The following is a 12,955-nucleotide window of genomic DNA, read 5'->3' as shown; positions in this document are numbered from 1 at the left end:
CTGCTTTTTCTCTGTAGGAACTTCTTGATCTTTGATTACTCTCACTATTCTGAAATTTCACAATCACATGCCTTCTTGTGGGTCTGTTTTCATCCACTGTCCTAAGACTTTGTTGGACATTTGCAATAAGGACTTCATGCTCCTCTCAGCTTGACTAAACTTTAGTTAGACAGACTTCTTCCTCCAGGCCTCTTCCCTCCTTTTCTTAGATAATTTAGTTTAGAAAACTTGCAATTGTAAATTCTTTTGATGTCCTTTGAGTCTCAGTGTAAAATTTTAAAAAGGCCTCTTGCCAGTTTTACATCCCTGATTGTCTTTCTCAAGGACCTGGGAACCCTCCCTTTGAAATGTAATCATTGAGGAAGATCAGGCCCCCATTTCTCCTTCTCTGTGGGAGAGTAGAAGTCTAACTTTGGTAGACAACTTTGCTTCAAGTTATAAAACTAACTCCTATCATAAAGATACAAGCAAATTTACTTACTTTGGGTAAGGCAATTAGCAAACACAGGTGGTCTATGAACCCCCACCATAGGTCTTATAGCCTCTCCTAAAGGTTATTTTGGTGGAGGAGTTGAACTAGACTTGGTTCTGGCCTCTCTTCTCTGTTGCAGTAGCCTTGAATAAAGTCTTCTTTACCTATTCACCTTTATCTGGTACAATTTTTGCTTTGATAGAGCTTATACTCTTTTGTTCTGGAAACAATTTTCTCAACTCTCTGATGATGGTCCCCTCTTCACCGTCCTTGTTCTTTCCTGGTTCTACGGTGACCCAAGTTTTTTGTTGTCTGTTTGTGTTTGTTTGACCTTGTGGCTGTGCCATCTCCGAGGTCCTTGGGATCCTCATCCAGATCTCTGAAGGTAGCCAGCAGATAGGAAAGGAGAGGGAGGATCACCTCGGGAGGTTTTAATGGGCCAGACCTAGAACTGGTATACATCATTACACTTATATCCTACTGGCCAAACTCTGTTAGTCACACCTAAATGTAAGCAAGTTGGGAACATGTAGTCTAGCATGTGCCCAGGAGGAGAAAACGAGGGTTTTGTGAACATAAAGAGACTTCTGTGATCATTTGCTCTGCTGGCCACTTAGGATCTGTCTTATTTTCCTCTCACACATAGAACATATCACCCTCCAGCCCTCCCCAAGGCAGACAACCCATCCGGTCATGGCATCCAGTTCCTACTTTGGGATTTCTGAGTGATATGCAGTCCCCCTACAAGGGCTGGATGTGGTTACTTGTGAAGCACTGACAGGTGAACAAGGGAACTACTCTTCTTCCACCTCAGTAATGGTAGAGCAGGGATAGGATAAACACAAAGAAAATTCTATTCAGGAAAGAAAAGGTAAGAGATACACAACAATCTCTGGTGTATAGATTCTGAAATTTTGTTAAGCAAGCATTATAGAAGTGTCCTAGCCTGAAGATACAGACATTTCTTGTGTGGCTCCGATTCTGCTTTTGGAGAGGAATTTCCCTGACTCTGTTCCTCATGGCCCCTGGCTCTCCTTCTAGGAGGTTCTTTCTCCTCCATTGCCTTTTATATTCACATCAGACATAGACTTTGATGAGTATGTCTTCTCTGGCATACTGGCAGAGAATGTGTAACTCTCTGGCAGTATGTGTAAATCTCATTGTCCTTTCCTTCTGGAGGGCTGTAGTAAGACTTTTCCAAATCAGGTTTCTTTAAACCAGACTCATGATTTATTTGGCAATTCTATCAAAATTTTGATAGTTTTTAAACTATTACTTTCAATAAGTTCCAAATACTGGTTACCACTCACATAGAAATTCCCTGGACATACGTCTTAAGCTTTCCCTGTTTATTTCTTTACTCTCACATTGCTCAACTTAAGAATGACTACTTTGAGTTGTGTCTTGGTTGGAAGGTGGCACCCTTATTGGCATCTGCTGCAAGGCTGAATTTCCTTGGTTAGCCGAAAAGACTCTTGTTTCTTAAGGTGTTTTGAAATCTTATCTTTTAGTATTTGGTGAACGAAGAGACAGATTTTCCAACCCGGAAAGCATTCTGACTTTGGACTGTGTGTTCTTTTCTGTCATTACTTGAAAACCAGATGAATTCTTACCTGAGCTCATCTTTTACATGCAATACCAATAGTAGCCATTATGTATGATCTCTCTAACACTTTCCAACCACTTCCCCTGGAGCTCCCGACTCATAGGCAGTCGCCTGTCTTTCAAGTTATTGCAGACAGCAGTTTTATCAAATGTTTTGCCTGGTATTACAAGGGTCTCTGGCCATTCATACCCTCATGTTTGTTTACTTGAACCCCATGTCAACCTCACATAATTTAGGTTTTGTTGTTGTGTTTGAAAGCTCCTCACTTTGGGGTGATAGGTTCTAAGTTGGTATAAAGGATATTAGCTGTTAAAACAAATTCCCAAATCATAATGGTTTAATACAGTAAAAGTTCACACTTTGCTTACCCAAAATCTAATGTAATGTTCAGTATGTTTTCTATATGCTTTCTATATGGTTATTCAGGCAGCCAGAGGATTCACTTTTTTAAGGCCAAAATTTATCCACCTGACACACTACATGGATACGTCTTTGATCTTTCAGATAATAGTCGCTTGAGAAAAACCTGGACTCTCCCCATATTGCTCTTTCCCTCATCATGTGTCCTCATGCTGAAAAGCAAAGGGACATCCTTCTCCCTGTCATCTTCTTCTCTTTACCCTTGAAGAATTGAGTGAGGAAAACTGGCCTATCAACAGAGAAATTGCAATACCATGTGATGAGGACGATGGGAATGGAGCACTGGGGAGCAGAGATTTTGAGCACTAATTCACCCAAATGGCACTGTCCTTGAGAACTCTGTCATTTATTTTAAATGCAGAAAAGCCTAAAGCAACTTATTGCCATTCAAATCAGAGATAGTTGAACAGGAATTCAGGCCGCCATATTGCATAAATCCAGGGGACATCATTCACAATTATCCATGTGAATAGTGTCCCCTAGAGTTGTGTGACAGAACGATGCTGTCAGGAGAATATAGCGCAGTCAACAATAAGTTCCTTTTGTAACTTCAAGCCCAGTTCTACCTACTCTATTAGAAAGTTATACCCATTTGGGGGAGTTAATGAACATCTTTTCAACTTAAGAAACTTTTATAGATTTCTTTTTCCCCCCAGGTTTACTGAGATATAATTGACACCTAACATTGTGTAAATTTAAGGGGTACAGCATGTTGATTTGATTCACTTACCTGCTGGGCAATGATTACCACTGTGGTTCTAGCTGACACCTTGAATCATGTTATGTAATTACTTTTTCTTTTTTTGTGGTGAGAACATTTCACTTCTACTCTTTTAGCAACTTTCAAGTATACAATACAGTGTTATTAATTATAATTACCATGCTACACATTAGGCCCCAGAACTTATTAATCTTTTAGTGAGAGGTTTGTGCTCTTGACCAGTGTCTCCCCATTTCCTGACTCTCCAGCCATGGCAACCAGCCTCCAGTCTCTGTATATATGAGTTTGGCTTTTTTAGATTCCACATGTAAGTTATATCATACCATATTTGTCTTTTTCTGGTCTGACTTATTTCACATTAGGGAACCAGTTTATTTCAATTTTATGGCCTTGTAATTTATGCTAGATCCATTGCATCTGGTTGGCCAAAAGGGGAAAAATGTGTGGGAAGTTTTGATGAGAGGCACACATCACTCCCACTCATATATTCTAGTGGCTGGAATTCAGTCCATGGTTGCCTCTCATTGCAGGCGAGACCGGCAAATGTTGTCTAGCTGTGTTCCTGGAAGGAAAAGGAAACTGATTTTGGTGAACACATAGCAGTAACTGCCACATCTTCTATTTTACCTTCTTTAAAAACTAAACCTCTAGTTTTCTGCCAGGGTCGGAGAAAGGCAATCTTCTGCCTGTTCTGATTGGAGGTGAGATCTGTTTCTTCCCCTCTCCACCCAGTTCTATTGTGATGTAATGGACATATAACATTGTGTAAGTTTAAGGTATAGAAGGTGATGATTTGATATACATATATATTGCTTATCATTTTGCAATGATAACATACCTAACACTTCACATAGTTACCTTTGTGTGTGTGTGTGTGTGTGTGTGTGTGTGTGTGTGATGAGAACTTTTAGGATGTACTTTCTTATCCACTTCAAAATAAACACTATGGTATTGTTAAATGTAGCCACCATGCTATATATTAATCTCCAAAACATACTGTTGGGGAAGATCACTGAAAAGACCTGACCAGCAGTTGACCCATGAGCTGGACCCTAGCAATTGGAGGCTCTTCACCTTTCTCTTATCCTTGGAATGTGAGTTCCACTTGCTTTCTCTGCTCCTGGAGGCTGCTCCAAGGACACAGCCTTAAGATAGTGATATGGTACTGAAGCCATCTGGCTTGTATGTGTGACTGAACCCAGTTAAGGCCTCTATATAAACTTTTAAGATTTGGTGGACAGGTGCAGAGATCTTCTTGTCTTGCCACCCAAATTAAGCCTTGTATGTAAGTTCCCTTTGCTTAGTGAAACTGCCATCTACCAACCTGGAGGGGCCTGCCTCTTTTTTAGTGTCTCTTTACCCTCTCTGTAGGGGGGCTAGTTTTAGATTACACCTGGGAAGCTTCTAAGGAGCTTGTGATCCAAAAATTTTTCATCCTATAACTGAAAGTTTGTACTCTTTGAATATCTTCATCCATTTCCCCTACCTCTCCCTGCCCGTGAGAACTACCAATCTACTCTTTCTGTGAATTCAGTTTTCTTAGATTCCACAAAAGTGGGATCATACAGTATTTGTTTTTCTCTTTTTTCACTTAGCATAATGGACTCAAAGTCCATCTATGTTGTCGTGAGTGGCAGGATTTTTGTCTTTTTTTATGGCTGAATAATAGTTCTGTGTGTGTGTGTGTGTGTGTGTGTGTGTGTGTTTGTGTGTGTGTGTGTATTATCACATTTTCTTTACACTTCATCCATTGATGGACACTTAGGTTGTTTCCATATCTTGGCTACTGTAAATAATGATGCAATAAATATGGGAGTGCAGACATCTCCTTGAGATAGTGATTTCATTTCCTTCAGCTACATACCCAGAAGTGGAATTATTGGATCACATGGTAGGCTGGGCTTTGTGATCAGGTAGGATTGGAGGCTATGCTCTGCCATTGGATAGAACTGAGAATTTGCTTCCCTGACTGGATGGGGCCATAGAACAGTCTCCATGGCAGGTAGAGCCCATTGGCTGGGGATCCAAATTGGACAGAATTGCCCACCAAGCTCCCTGGCCAGACCAGGCCACTGGTTTGGCTCCGCAGGTGGGCAGAGCTGCTGGATGAAATCTCTGTTCAGGCATAGCTGTGAGAAAGAATGTGATCCTTCAAGATCTAAGCACTAGTTGCTATAAACTCTGCCCCCTTTCTCTATCTGATCCGTGGTGGTCTAGCCCTGGAGATTCTCTCAGTGATCCTCCTGATGAAAGATCTGAGCAGGTCTGCTGAAAAGTGTCCTGCAATGCTGGGGCAACTGATGTCCACTTTGGACTCTGTTTTCCCGCTGGCGAGGCCACAGGCCTGAGGGAGTCCTCTCCTTGTGATGCTGTGCTGGCCTGGGGGATGGGCAATGAAGTCAAAGTGAAACTGCTCCTTTTACCCTTCTAATATGGTCCTCCTTGATCCTGTCACCCAGGGATGTGCCTCAGGCTCACTATAGGTTCTGGGATTTTCACAATGGTGTCCTGTGGATAGTTGGTAACTCTTCTTCTTGAGAGGAGAATGGAAGCCAGAAATGGCCCATGTTGTGATCTTGATGATGTCACATCTACTGTTTCTTAAATAGGCTTACAATCAATACACCTTAGTTTCCCATTCAACCCTTCCTCCAGAGATATTCCAATCACCAATTGTGATATTTGGTGATTTTACAGTATAAATTGGTTGGTTCTTGGCTTTGCTTACTACTGACAGGAATTCATTTTCTCGGGTCTGAAACATGATTGACCAAACATCATCAGCTTTCTAGCTTCTAAGATTTTGTTGCTGTTATGCACTCTCCCTGTCATTGTAGGTTTGAGATTACAGTAAGTTTTCTGTGAATGCATTTCAGTAAACCTTTAGGAAGGGGTAGGAGTAGACACCTTTGTTTAATCCACCATCTTTTTCTGCATCAGCACTTTATTTCCATAATTTTCATGAATATCACTTTCTATATTTAAAAGGAATGGTTGAATGCATTTTGCTATATTAATAACATATATATTCAATAAAAAGAATGTTAACTCTTTTCCATGTACATTGGAGAGAGGTATTATGTTAAAGAAAAACCAGAACTGTAAAACAGTAAAACCAGATTTTATTTAGGAACTGTTGTAATAGGGGAAAAAAAGACCTCCATGTGAACAGAGCTCAATTCCTAATACAGCATGAACAAGTGGGAATTTATAGCCAAAGAGCAGCATGGGGACCAAGGGGTGAAATATGACTAAGAGGAAACATTAAGAGTAAGGGAGGATTCTGGCTACGCCAACTTGACAGGACTCTTGCCGAAGGCAGGCCAAGGTGATAAGATATCTGATGTAGGGGATGAGGAATTTTATTGTATACTGTGGGATCAGATATCAGGTATAGATTTGCTGTACACTGACTTAGGATTCTTGCTACAACTGGGCTATGTAACAGACACACACTGAAGCTCAATGTTGAAGCCTAGCTGAAAAGAGGGATTTAGAGGAGCTTAATTAAAGTTTGATCAAGCAGAGGCTTCATCAACTGTTTTATTTTTTTATTTTAATTTTTTAAAAACATTTTTTCATTTTTTGAGAGAGAGAGACAGAGACAGAGACAGAGACAGAGAGACAGAGACAGAGTGTGCGTGGGGGAGGGGCAGAGAGAGAGGGAGACACAGAATCCGAAGCAGGCTCCAGGCTCTGAGTTGTCAGCACAGAGCCCCATGTGGGGCATCACCTCGTGAACCATGAGATCATGACCTGAGCCAAAGTTGGATGCTCAACTGACTGAGCCACTCAGGCGCCCCTGTCAGCTGTTTAATGACTACATAAAGACGTGTGTGTGTGTGTGTGTGTGTGTGTGTGTGTGTGTGTGTGTAAAACATATGATTATATGACTGCAAAAAAGGATTTTAACATTGGTTACCAGGCTGGGGAAAGTAGGCATGTATTCGGGAGGAGAAAAGTCAACTACTTAAAGAGAGGAGTCCACAAAAATAGCATTTGTCTCATAATTCCATTTATTTCAAATTTACAGTATATGTGGCTATGTGTCTGAAGACACACTTGAAAGCCTGATTAAAATATATTAATTGTGTTGTGCCAGACAAAAGATGGCCAAGAATTTTTTGACGTTCCTCCTGTCAAGGTGTGGCCATCCATGAACTCTCTGCTCAGATTTGGACAGACTCTGTGACTGCTCTGACTGGCAGAACATAGCAGAAGTGAAGCCCCACCACTTTCCAGGATTAGGCCCAAAGAGAGTGGCAGCTTCTACTTTCTTCTCTTGGAGCCCTGAGCCACAATGAAAGAAGTGTGACAACCCTGAGTCCTTAAAAGATGAGTTTCCATGTGGAGAGAGAAATCAAGGTGCCAGGCATATGAGTGAAGAAGCCATCTTGGGAGTGAAAATGTATCTAAAGACCTGAAAGAATACTTAAAATATTAATTTTAGTATCTCTCAATATGGGGACTTCAAATGATTGACTTTCTTGCTCATGATTTCAAAAGAGGTACTATAGTGTAGTAATTGAAAGCATTTATTCTGGAGCTAGATTACCTGAGTTCAAATACCATGGCTGTCACTAACTGTTTAATCTGGGTCACATTAACTAACCTTATGTGCCTCAATTTTCTCATCTATAGAATGAGGATAATAATTGTACCTGCCTGATGAGATGGTTGTGAAGATTGAATGAACTAATCCATGCAAAGAACTTAGAATAGGGCCTAATAAATGTGAACTACCATTAGCAATAAATGTGTTGTTCAAATTATTTTCCCCAAGCCTGGGGGAAAAAACATATCAAGGATGGTAATATGGATATACACTTCCCTTCATTCTTAATAAATTATTTATTAATGAACTTAATATATAGGCTTAAGGAAGTAGGGATAAAATCTCACACTTAAGGAATTTTGAGATTTACGTGTTCTCTAAGTTTAAAGTACAGAATTGGCACTACAGGAGAGTAGAATACAGCTCAATTTTAGTGTATTCGGTAAGAACTTAGACTGAAGCAAGACGGAGCCACGATTTTAGGAGCTGCAAGAGGGAAATTAGGGCATCCTCATGGACTGGAGAACTTGTTGAGACTAGGAGTATGACAAACAATAAAAGGGAATTTAAAAAAGTCTTCGAGAAGTTAGGAGAACTCTCCAGTTCCCAGAATTTATGTCTGTTGGAGGACTATAGAGTTTAAGAAGCTCTTTGGCTAGAACCCGTCTCATCCAAGTTTTAACTCTAGTTTATTGGGGAATATTTTTCTTATGAAATGGAAATTAAGACAATGCAGGAAATAAATGAGAAATATAGGATTTCCTCCATGGCTTGATTTAAAGTAAAGCATTATCTGTAGATTCATTTCCCTAAAGCTGTGCCAATGCAAGTAAACTAAGTGGAGAGGAAATTCTCCTGATGATACAGGCCAATAAAACCCCTCTTAATGTATTTTGGATTTGAATAATGCGCACTGACTTTTTACATTTATTTGAATGCATTTGTTAGCTGTACTATAATCTTCACTCTGGCTGTATGGAAATGCCCAAATTATGTGGTAATAAGATGCATATGACCTAGTTCTCAGAAATCATTACACTACAGATGGATCTTTCTCTATGACATTTTAATGTCAGAGGGTAAAATATGTTGTTTTATCTTCTTGTCTTAAGAAGTGTAGTCTAGTAAATGTGGGTCTAGATGGAACATGGATGGAATGTTGGAAACAAACTCAATTTCCTCCTTCCTCAAGTAGCTTCAAATAATGTTGCAATTCTGGGTCATCAAATGGGACATATATCTGGATGTTTATGTAAAGCATTCTGGAGAATTTAATGGAAGAGTTAAGGATTTGAGAGGACTTTAAACCTAGTTTTGTTAGTATTATGTGCAATTGTGATACAAAGCAGTGTGGGTAAGAGCTAGGTTATTTTATTTAATACATATATGTATGATCTAATTCTGAAAAGACAATTTCAGAGGTCAAATAAAGTCCATAATTGAGTTAAAACTTCACAACACTGAAGATGGATAATGGGGCCCCAAGTGGGATAGATTTCTGGGAACTCAGGTATTTATAGAGAATTGGCCCTAGATTTTCAGATGTATGCAATGATTAGCTCAGATCAGAAGTCTTCAAATGCTCTTATTTTGGAAGCTAGTTCAACATAGTGTTTAGAGGTATTCCAAGGGAAAAAAGGGTCCATAACTACAGAAGCTTGGGAAATCCTAAGCTAAAACATTGTGGAAAATTTTCTTTATTATAGGACTTTTTGGAAGCTTTGCTATGGTAGTATAAAGAATAAATCTTCTAGTGTGAGAAGAATTTTCCAATTGTGTGTACCTTTTTAAGAAACTGATTCTAAAAATATTGATGAAAATAGGTATTCTCTACTGTCAAAATTCTATCATCTCAGTTCTTACACTGTCATCCTTCTGACAGTGGGTTACGTGTCCTTATACTCTTGATACATAAAAGTAGTTCTTTCTAAATGGGGAAGGATATCTTTATGTTTTTCTTTTTAGTTTTAACCTAGAATGCAGCTTCTGAGTGGTGAGGAAAAAATGGGATAATTGTTTGCCAGCCAGATCGGCTGAATCACTCTGGGTGATTGCACGGACAGGTCTCAGCCAAATGGGTGACAGGTCTCAGCCAAATACCCCAAAACTACCTTTTAGTTGCTATCAGGCTTGCTATAGGCCATTCACTGGAAATGTAGCATTGTTCTCATTGTCATTCAATTTGTCTAAGAGGTAGAACTAGAATTAGAAATCAGGTAGCTCTGATTTCAAAACCATTACATTTTATTGTCTGCGGCTATGCAAATTAGAATTTCTCAGTAAAATCACTAAAGGGGGCGCCTGGGTGACTCAGTCAGTTGAGCTTCTGACTCTTGATTTTGGCTTATGTTATGATCCCAGGGTCGTGGGATTGAGCCCCAGGTTGGGCACTGTGCTGAGCATGGAGCCTGCTTAAGATTCTGTCTCTCTCTCTCTCTCTCTCTCTCTCTTTCTCTCTCTCTCCCTCTGCCCCCTCCCCCATTTGTGCTCACTGTCTCTCAAAAAAAAAGAAAAAAAAAGAAAAAAAGAATAAAATCACCAAAGGAAGCCTACCATTCTTTTTTTAATTAAAAATTTTTAAAAAATTTTTGTTAGTTGACAAAATATTATATTAGTTTTAGGTGTATAACATAGTGAATCAGCATTAATATGTATTATGAAGTTATCACCACAATAAATTTAGCTACTATCACCATATAAAATTGTTACAATATTATTAAGTATATTCCATATGCTATATTTGCATACTGTCTTATTTTATTTACTATTTTTTTTATTTAAAAATAGAGAGATAGAGAGAAAGAGAGAGATAGAGCTCAAGCTGGGGAGAGGCAGAGAGAGTGGGAGACACAGAATCCAAAGCAGGCTCCAGGCTTGAAGCTGTCAGCACAGAGACCAACGCAGGGCTCGAATTCACAGACTGCGAGATCATGACCTGAGCTGAAGTTGGACGCTTAACCCACTGAGCCACCCAGGCACCCCTGTTTTGTTTATTTTATGAGCTGAAGTTTGTATCTTTTAATACTTTTCACCTATTTCATCTTTTCCCTCCTTGCCTCCCCACCAAATTGTTTTCTTTAAGTCTGTTTCTGTTTTGTTTGTTCATTTGTTTTGTGTTTTAGATTCCATATATAAATGAAATCATATGGTAATTGTTTTTCTGTCTGACTTGTTTCATTTAGCATAAAAACCTCTAGGTCTATCCATGTTGTTGCAAATGGCAGGATCTCAATTTCCTTTATGGCTGAGTAGTATTCCACTATTTATATATACCACATTTTCTTTATCCATTCATTTATTGATGGATACTCAAGTTCCTTCCATATCTTGGCTGTTGTAAATGATGCTACAATGAACATGAGGTGTATATATGTTTCTGAATTAATGTATTTGTTTTATTTAGATAAATACCCAGAAGTGAATTGCTAGATCACGTGGTAGTTCTATTTTTTGAAGAACTTCCATGGTGGTTTCCACAGTGACTGTACCATTTTGCATTCCCACTAATAGTGCATGAAGTTTCCCTTTCCTCCACATCCTTTCCAACACTTAGTTTTTTTCTTTTTGAGAGTAGCCATTCTGATAGGTGTGAGGTGATACCTCATTGTAGTTTTGATTTGCATTTCTCTGATGATGAGTGATGTTGAGCATCTTTTCATGTGTTTGTTGGCCGTCTGTATGTCTTCTTTGGAGAAATATCTATTCAAGTCCTCTACCCATTTTTTAATTGGATGGGAAGCTACCATTCTTTATGTTTATACATGAAACATTGGATTATGGACAGAAAGACACCCATCCTGCATTTTAAATTCATTTGTTTGGTAAAGGTGGAAATTAACATACAGACAACAAACAAGCAAACAGAAAACACAGAAACAAAACAAAGTAATGGAAAAACATAGCTTTAAAATATTGTAAATAAGTAGATTATATCTTTTGAGATCCAATAATAATGACATTATTTTGCATATGAATGACAGAGATATAAACACTGTAAAATTTCAATTTCATATTTGGATTAAATAAAGCCTTTTTTAGATTAATACATCCAGCAAAACATGTAGGAGAGTAAATTGTTTATTGACTGTGGCTAATTTAAAGACTATTTGGTAGAGAACATTATGAAATTTAGAGGACATTTTTTAGAAATGAATATTGTAGAATCTAATTAAGTATAAAATAGCAAAATTAAAACTAGAAATGAATAACATTCATTTGTGAGAGGAGGAGAACACACAAAATATAATGTAGTGTAACAACAAAGATAAATCTTTAACCAGAGTGCTGGGAGACATTAAATCCTCTTTGACGAAAGTTCAGTGGAGACCAGTGACCGCTAAGTGCACACTCCTCAGGCTGGACCAGAACTGGAAGTATGAATAAGCAAGCAGCTGACGTGTGGAATTGGTTTTTTAAAAAATGTAAAAAAGCTTGAGGTTGACATTTGTTAAGGTCTATTCCACTAAACCGGTACACTTTTTAATAAGTACACAAGAAACCAAAATGTCAAAAGATGAATCAATGTTTTCTCAAGATTTTTTGGAGCTGTACTTAGTCTCATCCCTACTGTGACTCTTTCACTTGGATATTATTCACAGCAAAAGAACAAGTCTCTCATTTTGTGGTCAGAGGGGATAAGAGAGATGTTATGTGAATGGTAAAAGTCCTTTTTTAAAATGCTTACTTTATAATAAAGATGGCACTTTCATCTGGAGAACAATTCTTTTTCACATTTGTGACCTAATACACTGCACACTTTCAATTGATCATCATGATGACTTTAATTATTAAATATGAAATAAATTCCCTTTTTCTCCATTAGGCTGTTTAACTTTAATTTTCATCATGTAATGGAGTAGGAAAGGTCAAGGGCTCCCCTCTCGTAGGAAATTTCATTCATCTTCTAGGGAAGAATGGCTTTGACAGAAGATCAAGGTACACAGGTGCTCAAGGAAGTAGGTTCTAAGGGGCAGCAAAGGACCTGAGACCCTTTGGAAAAGACTTTTAAGAATCAAGTATTTTCTAGGGGCGCCTGGGTAGCTCAGTCGGTTGTGTCTGACTTTGGCTCAGGTCATGATCTCACAGTCTGTGCGTTTGATCCCTGTGTCGTGCTCTGTGCTGACAGCTCAGAGTCTGGAGCCTGCTTCGGATTCTGTGTCTCCCTCTCTCTCTGCCCCTCCC

The sequence above is a fragment of the Lynx rufus genome, unplaced genomic scaffold (genome assembly GCF_022079265.1).
Source record: "Lynx rufus isolate CCGP_SWC_20201006 ecotype Redwood Valley unplaced genomic scaffold, mLynRuf1.p SCAF_4, whole genome shotgun sequence".
Lineage (NCBI taxonomy): Eukaryota > Metazoa > Chordata > Mammalia > Carnivora > Felidae > Lynx > Lynx rufus.
This window is presented reverse-complemented; position numbering follows the sequence as displayed.